The sequence below is a fragment of the Rhinoraja longicauda genome, chromosome 5 (assembly GCF_053455715.1).
Source record: "Rhinoraja longicauda isolate Sanriku21f chromosome 5, sRhiLon1.1, whole genome shotgun sequence".
Taxonomy (NCBI): Eukaryota; Metazoa; Chordata; class Chondrichthyes; order Rajiformes; family Arhynchobatidae; genus Rhinoraja; species Rhinoraja longicauda.
The window spans coordinates 20,927,280-20,939,372 of NC_135957.1; the positions used below are offsets into that span (position 1 = coordinate 20,927,280).

The 12,093-nt window shown below is 47.4% G+C and overlaps 1 protein-coding gene across 4 annotated transcripts in view; it reads left to right on the forward strand.

Moving 5' to 3' along the window:
- The window catches only part of khdrbs2 (KH domain containing, RNA binding, signal transduction associated 2), a 337,966-nt gene that overhangs the window by 295,750 nt on the left and 30,123 nt on the right, over positions 1 to 12,093 (forward strand). The window contains exon 13 of one of the 4 annotated variants that reach the window (XR_013547250.1): positions 5,181 to 5,310. The exons of the other annotated variants lie outside the window; for them this stretch is intronic. The gene's annotated coding sequence lies outside the window, so the exon portion shown is untranslated. Of the gene's footprint in view, positions 1 to 5,180; positions 5,311 to 12,093 lie in introns of those variants that run through there. 4 annotated transcript variants of the gene reach the window in all.

A 12,093-nucleotide genomic window follows, 5' to 3' on the forward strand; every position in this document is an offset into this window, starting at 1 on the left:
CCTTTGAGTGGTGTCACTAATTAGTCCCATCCCCAGATCTATCCTCATAGTTCTGTGTAGTTTATTTTCCACTTTTAAGTAAGTCTCCTACTCCATTTTGATTCTGTTCCAACCTGCCATAACAACAATTCTCCTCATAAGCACTCTGGCTCAAAGATCTTCAATGTCCAGCAATGTAGACCCCTTAAGAACTGGAAGACATTTCTCCTCATTTACCCGGGAACATAGAACAGGGCAGCATGGGGGCGCAGCGGTAGAGTTGCTGCCTTACAGTGCTTACAGCCCCAGAGACCAGAGTTCGATCCTGACTACGGGTGCTGTATGTACTGAGTTTGTATGTTCTCCCCGTGACCGCATGGGTTTTCTCTGATCTTTGGTTTCTTCCCATTCTCCCATACTTCCCATACTCCAAAGACGTACAGGTTTGTAGGTTAATTGGCTTGGTACAAGTGTAAGTTGTCCTTAGCGTGAGTAGGATTGTGTTAATGTGCAGGGATCGCTGGTCGATGCAGACTCGGTAGACTGAAGGGCTTGTTTCCGTGCTGTATCTCTAAACTAAACTAAACAGGAAAGCACAGGAACAGGTCCTTCAGCCCACAATGTCTGTGAAGAACATGATGCCAACTTAAACTAATCTGCTCAGCCTGCATCTGATCCAAATCCTTCCATTCTATCCTGCACATTCATGTGCCGATCTATGATCAAGAAGGACAAAGGCATCAGGAGCGTGCGAAAACCACCATCTTCAAGTTTCCCTTGTGAAGGTTCCCTTCCTGAACCGCTGGAGTTGGCCTGATGAAGGTCACAGTATTGTTGGTGAGAGTACAGACCCAGTCAACTTGATGGACTGGTGATCTTAACACCACTAGTTTAATGTCCCCATAATCTTCTTTGCTCTCAGGCAAACGTATCAAGCAGAAGTATCTCACGTATAAAATCATGAGAGGAATAGATCAGGTGGAGTCTCTTGCCCAGAGTGGTGGAATTGAGAAGCAGTGGGCATAGGTTTAAGGTGAAGGGGAAAGATTATATCGGAATCTTAGAGGTAACTATTTCATGCAAAGGATGGTGGGTGTATGGAATGAGCTGCCGGAGGAGGTGATTGAAGCTGGTACGATCACAACATTTATGAAACGTTTTGACAGGTACATGGATAGGACAGGTTTAGAGGGATATGGGCCAAACGCAGGCCGGTGAGACTAGTGTGGATGGGACATGTCAGCCGATGTGGGCACCTTGAGCTGAATGACCTGTTTCCATTTATGTACCACCTTTAACCCTGAAAATTCACAGAAACAGCAGGTTTCTCAGTTCTGTTGATTTTGGATTTCTCGGATGTAAAATTTTACTTTGGGAATTTCAAATCTGAGGCAATTCTGGTGTGGTTTGAGGCTGGATGGTCCCAAGAGAGAGGGAATTAAAATTACGCTCAGCACACCCATGAACATTTATATTCATCATTCAAAGAAATCTGGGCAAATAGAGCTGGTGTCATTAAAAACGATCATGACACTGTTAACGTGTCATTGAAAACTCAACATGTTCACTGCTGCCCTTCATAGAACGAAACCTGTTATTCGTACATGGTCAGGTCAAATATGGATTCAGTGCCACAGTAATATACTTGACTCTTAACTGCCTCCTGGACCCTTTATAAAATGTTCTGAGGTTTACGAGAAGGCTTGTTACCACTGCCTCCTCGAGGCATTGTAGGATAGGTGATGAATCCTGGCCTTGCCAGCAAAACCCACATCCTCCTTCCCAATTCTCCGCTCACTTCAAGTAGCCCTTGCTTTCCCTCCCTCCTTCTCTCTCCACCCACCCCCCCCCCCCCCCTTCCCAGTTCTCCGACCAGTCTTACGGTCTCCGACTACATTTAATCTCTGTACCGCCCACTCCCCTGACATCAGTCTGAAGAAGGGTCTCGACCTGAAACGTCACCCATTCCTTCTCTCCAGAGATGCTGCCTGTCCCGTTGAGTTACTCCAGTATTTTGTGTCGATCCTAGAATGACTATTATTTAAATATTTAAAATGAAGATTTCCTTTTCCTTAATTCTGATAGCGGGTGGTTTTCAGGAGCTCACCTTCCATTGTTTGGATCTAACATCTGTGGAGTTGCTTTACTTTCAGATCGGAGGAGTGGGGGGGAACCATGTGCTTTAAGCGTGGCTACAAGAGCAGGTCAGAGGCTGGGGATCCTGCAGTAGATTCCTCACTTCCTAATACTCAAAGCCATTCCACCATCCCCAGAGCACAAGTCAGCACTGTAAGGGAACACTTTCCACATGTCTGGATCAGTGCATCTCCAACAAGTCTCAATAAGCTCAACACCACAGAGCTTGGTTGATACCTCATCAATCACTCGGAGCATCCATTTCCTCCACCATCACTGCACGGTGGCCGCAGTGAGCAGTTTGCCGAATGTATCGCAGCTGCTCATCTTGGCTACTCCGTACGCATGACCTCTTCCACCAAGACGGCCAAAGGCAACAGGAGCATGTGAAAACCACCACCTTTCAGGTTCCCCTTGAGAAGATGGTGCTAAGACATCTCCTTGAACCACTGCAATTGTTCTGGTGAAGGCCACAGTATTGTTGTTGAGGGTGCAAACCGTTTCACGGCAATGGGACTGTACTCACTAGAGTTTAGAAGGATGAGGAGGGACCTTATTTAAAACCTACCGAATAGTGAAAGGCCTGGATAGAATGAATGTGGAGAGTCCACTGGTTCCACCAGTCCAGGACCAGAGGCCATAGCCTTAGAATAAAAAGACGTACCTTTAAAAAGCAGACGAGGAGGAGTTTCCTTAGTCAGAGGGTGATGAATCTGTGGAATTTATTGCCACAGACAGCTGTGGAGGCCAAGTCAATGGATATTTCTAAGGCAGAGATTGACAGATTCCTGATTAGTAAGGGTATCAGGGGTTAAGGGCGAAGGCAGGAGAATGGGGCTGAGAGGGAAAAATAGATCAGCCGTGATTGATTGGCGGAGTAGACTAGATGGCCTAATTCTGCTCCAAGAACCCATAAACTTATGAACCCCAGTGAAAGTGATGGACAGGTGATATTTTTCCAGGTTAGGATGACTTTTGCAGGTTGGAGCTGAGCCTGCAGGTATTTGAGTTCCCACGCGTCTGCTGCACTGATCCCCGATGGTAGAAATAGTATGTTTAGGAAAGACATGTTACGTTGGCCTTCGTAACAAGAGGAGTTGAGTATAGGAGAAAAGAGGTCCTTCTGCAGTTGTACAGGGCACTGGTGAGACCACATCTGGAGTACTGTGTGCAGTTTTGGTCTAGAAATTTTGAGGAAGGACTTTCTTTCTATTGAGGGAGTGCAGCGTTGGTTCACGAGGTTAATTCCCGGGATGGCGGGACTGTCGTATAATGAAAGAATGGAGAGACTGGGCTTGTATTCACTGGAATTTAGAAGGATGAGAGGGGATCTTATAGAAACATATAAAATTATTAAGGGATTGGACACTCTAGATGCAGGAAACATGTTCCCGATGTTGGGGGAGTCCAGAACCAGGGGCCATAGTTCTAAGCATAAGGGGTAGGCCATTTAGAAATGAGATGAGGAAAAACTTTTTGTGGAATTCTCTGCCTCAGAAAGCAGCGGAGGCCAATTCACTGGATGCACTCAAAAGAAAGTTAGATACTCTTAGGGCTAGCAGAATCAAGGGGTATGGGGAAAAGGCAGGAACTGATTGTGGATGATCAGCCATGATCACATTGAATGGCAGTGCTGGCTCAAAGGGCCGAATGGCCTCCTCTTGCACCTATTGTCTTTGTATCTGTGTATCTATGAACTGCAGATGCTATTTTAAACCGAAGATAGACACAGAATGCTGGAGTAACTCAGTGGGACAGGCAGCATCTCTGGAGAGAAGGAATGGATGACGTTTTGGGTTGGAACGCTTTTTCGGAAGTAGACACACGTAGAAATAGTACGGTATACAGTGTCATAGTAATTTGGGTAGGTAAATGCAGTGTATTTTGTACATGCTACGCACAGCCAGTGTGAAGGGAATAAATGTTTAGGGCGGTAGGTGGGTTACCATGTGTTTGAATGGTGTCGCGATCCCAGCCAGTTTCAGGGGTTACTATCTGCCCCACCCCCATCCATTTGAGGAGAGTGGGGCAGCACAGTGGTGTAGTGGTAGAGTTGCTGCCATACAGCGCCAGAGACCCGGGTTCCATCCTGACTGCGGGTGCTGTTTGTACAGAGTGTGTACGTTCTCCCTGTAAACGCATGTGTTTTCTCCAGGTGCTCTGATTTCCTCCCACACTCCGAAGACGTGCAGGTTTGTAGACTGATTGGCTTCGGTACAATTTGTCCCTAGCATGTGCAGGATAGTGTTAGTGTATGGGTTTGATCAGCGGTCGGCGCAGACCTGGTGGGCCAAAGGGCCTGTTTCTGCGTTATATCTCTGAGGTTTAAAGTCTAGTTGGAAGGAATGGGCTGGAAGAACGGGAATCAATATCATTGCAACTCCCCTCTGCTGCACAGAGCTGACAATGCAGTCTAAATCCAAAATTGCTGTTCTTAGCTTTTAGTTTAAAGAAGACAGCCCCTTCGACCATTGATCACCCACTCACACTAGTTCTATGTTATCCAACTTTCACATCCTCCCCCATCCGCACACCATGGTAACTTACAGAAGCCAATTAACCTACAAACCCGCACGTCTTTGGGACATGGGAGGAAACCGAGGCACCCAGAGGAAACCCACGCAGTCACAGGGAGAACGTGCAAACTCCACACAAACAGCACCCGAGGTCAGGATTGAACCCAGCTCTCTGGCACCATGAGGCAGCAGCTCTACCAGCTACACCACTGTGCTGTTTAACCATTAAAAACCAAAAAAAACATGGTTAAATAGTTTTTTTGCACAAATTGAATATTTTAGTTGCATTGTTAGTTCTGCTTAGTTTAGTTTATTGTCACTTCTACCGTGAAAAGCTTGTTGTTGTGTCCTAACCAGCAGTGGAAAGACTATACATGGTTACAATCGAGCCATCCACAGTGTACAGATACAGGATATAGGGAATAATGTTTAATGCAACATGAAGTCTAGTAAAGTCTGAATAAAGTTAGTCTGAGGATCTTCATATACATATATTAAAAAAACATCAAACATGCTTTTAACTTGAACAAATCTGGCTTTAAAACGCAGAGACTATGGCCGCGGGACTTAACATCGCCGGTGCGGCTCGGCCGCGGGGCCTTCCATCGCCCGGTACGGCCGCGGGACGTTTCAGCGCTCGGTGCGGCTCGGCCGTGGGGACTTCCATCCCCTTGCGGGGGCTGTGCGGGTCGGTCGCCTCGGTAGGGGTCGAGCTGTCTGTCCGTGGGCGTGGGGGGTAGAGAGGGGAAGTTTTGTTGCCTTCCATCACAATGAGGGGGTGTTTGGAGTCACTGTGATGGATGTTTGTGTTGGGGTCGTGTGTCTTGTGTTCTTTTTTTTTTGTGTTCTGTGACTGCTGGAAATGTAATTTCGTTCAGCATCTCGGTATCGAATGACAATAAAAGAATACAATACAATACAATACAATACCAAACCATGTTTATGGTGAAGATAGACACAAAGTGCTGGAGTAACAGTTGGTCAGGCAGTATCTCTGGAGAAAACGGATGGGTGACATTTCAGGTCAGGACTCTTCTTCAGACCAGCCATGATGTAGAGCATTTCTTCCATCGCCCAGTCTGAAGAAGGGTCCCAACCCGAAACGTCGCCCATCCTTTTTCTCCAGAGATGCTGCCTGACCCACTGAGTTACTCCAGCACTTTGTGTCTATCATCAGTATAAACCAGCATCTGCAGTTCTTTTCTACACACTGCTTAGCGAGGTGGTTCAGTGACCGGGAAGAATGGGGAACTGGGAATACATTTGGTAAGAATTCAGGGAGCAATGGGAGACATGGAAAGCGCATGCATTATTTATTGTCTTCTGCAGTCTGTTTATAGTTTATTATGGAGACTGTATGTTGATCCATTCCCCTAAAGTTTACTTAATAACCAAAGGAGCCCAATGGTAATTACCATGAATAACTGAACTAAAACAAAAATTAAAATTGGTAAATTCAAGACCTAATTACATTTCTAGACATGTTTTCCTTTCAATTTACCTTGCAAAGAAATGCAATAATAAATAACATGACGAGATCTGCTTGGACCCAATATTTATTTGAATAACATCAGTTCACTGTTACATTGCATGCTTGAGACCAAGAGAAATCATAAGTTCATGAGTGATAGGAGCAAATTAGGCCATTTGGCCCGTCAAGTCTACTCCTCCATTCAATCATGGTTGATCTATCGTTCCCACTCAACCCCATTCTCTTGCCTTCACTCCATGACCCCTGACTCTTGAGCGGACCTTTTATATGCTTAAAGATGTATTTCTGATCTGCCCATCTACCTCATTCCTGCCTTGAACCATTGAACTGTTTTTTACTTGCCCTTCCCCTGTAGCGGTGACACAATACATTTAGGTCGCGCGATGGCGCAGCGGTAGAGTTGCTGCCTTACAGCGCCAGAGACCCGGGTTTGATCCTGACTTCGGGTGCTGTCTGTACGGTGCTTGTATGATTTCCTGTGACCGAGTGGGTTTTCTCCAGGAGCTCCAGTTTCCTCCCACACTCCAAAGATGTACAGGTTTGTAGGTTAATTGGCTTTGGTTAAAAAGTTGTAAATTGTCCCTAGTGTGTAGGGTAGTGGGATCCCTGGCCGGTGTGGACTCGGTTGGCCTAAGTGCCTGTTTCTGCGCTGTATCTCTAAACTAAACAATATTCCGCACTCTGTTTCCTTTCTATCTTTGCACCAGCTGTTGCGTTCATGTAAGGCGTTATTTCTCTGGTTAACATGCAAGGCAGATTGTCACATGTATCCACGCACATGTGACAATAATAAACCAATACAGGTGCTCCTCAACTTACTATGGGGTTACGTTCCGATAAACCCATCGTAAACTGAAAATATCGTAAGTCGTAATGCATTTAATACACCTGATCACGTGGCCGGAAGCGAGCTGTGGCTTACTGCCGTTGCCCAGCATTTGCAACATTGTAAAGTTGAAATATCGTAAGTCGAGGCATCGTAAGTCGGGGAGCATCTGTACCAATAACTCAACCCCACCTTCCGTCTTCATGAGTGACTTTTCCCTTTGGCTTCTCATCGACCCACCACTCTTTTTATCACCAGTCAACGATTCAAGTGCATTTTGGATTCTCCCTTATGTTTACTGCTGGTCTTTTCTTGTAGTATACTTGGTTTGTTTCACAGGGTGGTGAATCTGTGGAATTTATTGCCACAAATGGTGGTGGAGGCCAAGACATTGCGTATTTTTAAAGCGGAGGTTGATAGGTTCTTGATTAGTAAGGCATCGAAGGTTTACGGGGAGAAGGCAGGAGAATAGGGTTGAAAGGGAAAAATAGGTCAGCCATGATCGAATAGCGGAACAGACTCAATAGGCCAAGTGGTTTTTAATTCTGCTCCTGTCTTATGAACCTGCATGTCTTTGGAAATTGAAGCACCCAGAAGACATGGTTACAGGAGAAACATGCAATCTCCACACAGGTAGTACCAGAGGTCAGGATCGAGCCTGGGTCCCTGGAGCTGGGAGGCAGGGCCTCTACCAGCTCTGCCCTGGAACTGGTAGGCAGTGCCTCTCCCAGCTGTGCCCTGGAATTGGGTGGCAGTGCCTCTACCAGCCGTGCCCTGGAACTGGGTGGCAGTGCCTCTACCAACTGTGCCCTGGAACTGGTAGGCAGTGCCTCTCCCAGCTGTGCTCTGGAACTGGTAGGCAGTGCCTCTCCCAGCTGTGCCTTGGAACTGGTAGGCAGTGCCTCTCCCAGCTGTGCCTTGGAACTGGGTGGCAGTGCCTCCACCAGCCGTGCCCTGGAATTGGGAGGCAGTGCCTCTTAATCCCTTCATTACCTCCACTATAAACCTACTGTGATGAGCCTGGTTCACATCATCTGACACCTACCATGTGTTTTTTATTTGCTCTCTTTTACTCTCTTTCCATTTGGACATCTACGAAGCTTGAATTCACACTTACCTCTTTTTCTCCTGATAAAAATGCAGCATGGCTTCAGCTGAAACATTTAATCTTAACGCTTTGGGCGGCATGGTGGCGCAGCGGTAGAGTTGCTGCCTCTCAGCGCCAGAGACCCACGTTCGGTCCTAACTACGGGCGCTGTCTGTACGGGAGTTTGTACGTTCTCCCTGTGACTGCGTGGGTTTTCCGGTTTCCTCCCACACTCCAAAGACGTGCATGTTTGTAGGTTAATTGGCTTCTATAAATTGTCCCTAGTGTGCAGGATAGAACTAGTGGTAGTACGGGTGATCGCTGGTCGGAATAGATTCGATGGGCCGAAGGGCCTGTGGAGATCTGTCCTTTTCCTTTGTTTCAGCCACTATATTCCGCATAAGCTTTGCAGCATTGTGTGCTAGGCACATGCTTGAGGCTCTCTCACTTTCTTTCCCACACCTGCTTGAGGCTACGTAATCACAAAAATGCTGAGCTTGCTAAAGCTAGTAGTAATCAGTAGCCCAAGACCGCAGAATGTTCCAGCTCGTCTTCAGGAGACAAAAACACAAATGTATAAAGAACATAAACAATAAACAGACACCAACTAAAAACCTTGAACAATAGCATGTTAGGACCTTATATGGGAAAACTGACCTTGTTCCAACTCTCGGCCGTATAAGGGAAAACTGACTTAATTCCAATATTGATTGGTTGTGCTAATTGTAAATAACTGTGAATTCTGCGGTTTGGGGGATAAAAGGGGCTTCATTCTAGGGGCTGGTGTGACATGTTTCCACTGGCCCCGGAGTCCGCAACTCTGTGTGCTTTTAGAAACTTGTCCGAGATATCTCTAATAAACTAACAGGTAAAGTCTGTGCCGTTTCTGATTATTGTCATCCAACTGACTGCGAACGTGAAGTCGAACTCGACAGGCCGAAGGGCCTGGTTCCATGCTGCATCCCTAAACAAAACTGATTGTTTAATTTGCCTTGTGTTGAAACTGTTCCAACCTCATTAAAAAATAGCAGCTCCCTAGTTGACTGGAGTGGTTTATAATTTCCATTGCCATCCAGAACCTTATGATGTTACATTCATTATTCCCTAGATTCTCCCCCACACTTTCCCTTATGTTATTGCTATCCTAATCTACTGTATATTTTTAGAGTTTGAAGCTTCCCATTATCAATACGCTGTACATAATGGTTCATCAATGTCTTTTCCCCCTCAGTTGACCATAGATTATTGCTCTCAAAGATTTATTTCTTCTTTCCCCAGTTCTGCAAAAAACTCCTTAATCAATGCTGCCACTCACCCTCTTTTCTTCCCTTCTCTGTGTTCCCAAACCCATTGTATCCAGAAGTATTGCTGCTTTTTTTAAATATAGACACTCTCTTCTATTGCACAAAATAATATTCCCACCGGGTTAATTGCAACTTCAGCTTGCGAACTTGTTTAATGCTCCTCTTCCATTTACCTATTTTAGATCCTTTTATATTCCTGGTCTTGATTTCTCTAAAAACATCATATTTCTTGTTGTGGTGGGGCATGTCACTTTCCCAGTTCTTTCTGTTCTTTTTTTTCTTCTTTTTAATGCTACCTTCCTGTGCCCGTCGCTTGCCAAATTAGTTTAAAACTCTCCAAACCCTGGCAATTCTGCACAATAAACACTAGACAGATCTCACTGAGTTGTGACCTCATCAGTCTGTACAGATACCACCACCCATAGATCTGGATCCAATTCCACTGGAATCTAAAGCATCCCAGTTCATAAGTCATAGGAGCAGAATTAGGCCATTCGGCCCATTGGGTCTACTCCGCCATTCAATCATTACTGATCTATCTTTCCCTCTCAACCCCATTTTTCTGCCTTCTCCCCATAACCCTGGATACCCGTACTAATCTCCACCTTGTAGATACCCGATGACTTGGCCTCCACAGCCGTCTGTGGCAATGAATTCCACAAATCCACCACCCTCTGACATCCTGCACCATCTCTTCAAACACATACGTATGTGTACCGTCTTGCAGTGCTACTTGTACTGAACTGTATACAAAAATAAATTTCACTGTGCCTCGGTACATGTGACATAGTTAAGTACCATTAACTATTAAGAAGGCTCATCAAGGACAGTGAGGCAGAGAATACCTCTGCGAAGATCCCCTCAGTTGAGACTCTGGGTGGGCCCCTGGGGGAGGCTGCCGTGTGGGCAGGGGCTGTCCTCAAGTTCCCCAGCTCCATGTACCCGCTCACACTGCTCCATGTACCCGCTCACACTGCTCCATGTACCCACTCACACTGCTCCATGTACCCGCTCACACTGCTCCATGTACCCGCTCACTGCTCCATGTACCCGCTCACTGCTCCATATACCCGCTCACACTGCTCCATGTACCCGCTCACACAGCTCCATGTACCCACTCACACTGCTCCATGTACCCACTCACACTGCTCCATGTACCCACTCACACTGCTCCATGTACCCACTCACACAGCTCCATGTACCCACTCACACTGCTCCATGTACCCACTCACACTGCTCCATATACCTGCTCACACTGCTCCAAGTACCCACTCACACTGCTCCATGTACCCACTCACACAGCTCCATGTACCCACTCATACACCCAATGAGTTAAAATGGCAGCCACGGATTTACTGGGGCAGTTGTGATTAATGTCGCTGTTCCCTCATTGGTGGTGTGAAGTACGCTCCAAGGAGCATTGGGGACGCTCCCCGCCACACACTGCCCAATCAACAAACCACGGGCATCAACCAGAGCTTTATGGTACTTTAGAGATACAGTAGGGGAAAAGGCCCTTCGGCCCACTGAGTCCATGCCAACCCATTCCCAATAGTTCTATGTTACCCCATTTTTACATCCGCTCTCTACTCACTAAGGGCAATTTTCAACAACCAATTAATGTGCTAACCTGCTTGGCCTTGGGATGTGGGAGGAAAGCAGAACACCCGGAGGAAACCCACACAGTCACAGGGAGAACGTGCAAACTCCTCACAGTGATCACCCGAGGACAGGATTGAACCCAGGTCTCTGGCGCTGTGAAGCGGTGGTTCTACCAGCTGCGCCACCGTACCCCTCACGGCTGAGGGGCCATGCGGCAGAGTCTGGGGACAGAGTGGAACCCTCGCTATCTCACTCTGCCTCAGCCCTGCCATGGGAGCATCCTGATCAGGGTCGGTGCCTGAGTCCTCTGGGCCAGGGGGGGTGCACGTATACCCATCATCCCTCATCTCCTGAGCGGCCAGGTTCTGGCGCCATGGTACCTATGTCTGGTGCCAGGCTGCGCTTTGCCTGATCATAGAGTCATAGAGCACCGAAAGAGGCCCTTCAGCCCAACTCCTCCATGCTGACCAAGATGTCTGTCCGAGTGGTACCATTTGCCTGCATTTGGCCCAGATAACTCTAAATCATTTACCCGGCACTGAATCACATGCAAGGTGCAGCAGGATTCTCCAGGCACTGCACCAGCGCCCGAGAGGGTGCGCACGAGTCTCGCACTGGCCTTGCTGAGCCCGTCTGACGGGTGGACACTGTATTTCAGAGTCCCTGCCCGGCAAACCTGATGTATTCAAGAGAGGGTTAGATATAGCCCTTAGGGCTAATGGAATCAATGGATATGTGGAGAAAGTAGGAACGGGGTACTGATTCTGGATGATCAGCCATGATCATATTGAATGGCGGTGCTGGCTCGAAGGGTCAAATGGCCTCCTCCTGCACCTGTGTTTCTAAACACCCAGCTGAGGGGCCCATCTAGGCAGCACTAGTGACTGGACTCAACCTTTGGGCAGAGAAGACCCCACCTCAATCTCCAATGCCAAGTGAAACCCACCCCTAATCCCATCCCCCCCCCGGCTGCACTGCGGTGGTAAGGTGGGGCCCAACTGCAGCAAGTGGTCCCACCACCCCCTCATGATCAGCAGGAGGTGCCTCCAGCTCCAATGGGGAAGCTGGTGGCCTTCCAGGCCTTCCTCCCTTGCACCCAGGTGCAACCCTGAAGGAATGTCTACAGTGTAGTCCTGCAGCTGCAGAACATA